Consider the following 804-nt stretch of genomic DNA (forward strand, 5'->3'; position numbering starts at 1 on the left):
ATCATTAGACTTTTTTTAAGGAAGTATTTCTATTCGAAGGCAATTTCGATTTTTTTTTTATTGAAGGCATGACTAGCCGTTTTACATTTTTGGGCATATCTTTGGCATTTACAATCAGATCTGCCCCGAGTAAACAATCTTTTTGGTCCAAAGTTCATTGACCTCAAGTACCCCGTTCTGGTAGTTATTCACCAGATTCAATTAACATATTTCTATTATTCCAGTAGAACTATTAAAAAAAATTAATGCCAAGCGTAGTTATCACCGAAAAAGGCGACTTCTAGATTCTGTCAAAAATAATTTTTTTTTTTTTTTTTTTCAAAATTGCTGTGGAAAAATGCCTTATACTATGTCTCCATTGTGAGATTTAATGAAGATTTAGCCCTCTGACGAGATTTGACGTTAAATCTTTTGAGATTTACCATATAAAATTAAATCTCGAAAGGCAGTAGATTTAAGTTAAATCTTCGTCAAATCTTCAATAATATTGATCAATAAGCACAATTTGTTGGATGTGGCAACCACAAATTCACATGCCATAAATCAAATGACATTTGTGTTTTCAATACAGTTTTACAGTTGAGGACATTGAAATCTAGCCTATCATAAAAACATGAATTTTCGTATTTTTAGGGATTTTTATATTTTTGTTAGTTTGGGAGGAAAATTAGTAATACATATTTACATAACTTTGGTTGTAATAAATTAAGAAAATATTATTTTAATAACTAAAAATTTAGCGATATGTTTTATAGTAATATCATGCAGAGTCTTCTCGGCTTTCTATAAGTCATTTACGCACTG

This window comes from Rhagoletis pomonella, unplaced genomic scaffold (assembly GCF_013731165.1).
Source record: "Rhagoletis pomonella isolate Grant_MI unplaced genomic scaffold, Rhpom_1.0 Rhpom_scaffold_00011, whole genome shotgun sequence".
NCBI lineage: Eukaryota > Metazoa > Arthropoda > Insecta > Diptera > Tephritidae > Rhagoletis > Rhagoletis pomonella.